Source organism: Ctenopharyngodon idella, chromosome 9 (assembly GCF_019924925.1).
Source record: "Ctenopharyngodon idella isolate HZGC_01 chromosome 9, HZGC01, whole genome shotgun sequence".
NCBI lineage: Eukaryota > Metazoa > Chordata > Actinopteri > Cypriniformes > Xenocyprididae > Ctenopharyngodon > Ctenopharyngodon idella.
In genome coordinates, this window is record NC_067228.1 from 36725813 (window position 1) to 36726068 (window position 256).

Below are 256 nucleotides of genomic sequence, written 5' to 3' on the forward strand. Positions count from 1 at the left end.
CTCTTTATTTCTCCTCACTGGATCCTTTTTGTGGGATGTTTTGAGAGCAGTTTGTCAGAGTTCACCACTGCACAGCAGAAAGTCACATGACTTCTGGTTCATTTGTCAGCTAATTTAACTAATGTATGATCCAGTACATCACGTTGCATTGTGGGATACAGCATTTCATAAAGTGTGGTCTGTTGTACGCTGCACATTTTTGAAAATGTAGTAGTTTTTTAAGTGTTATAAGTAGGTTATGATGATATCAGCAATG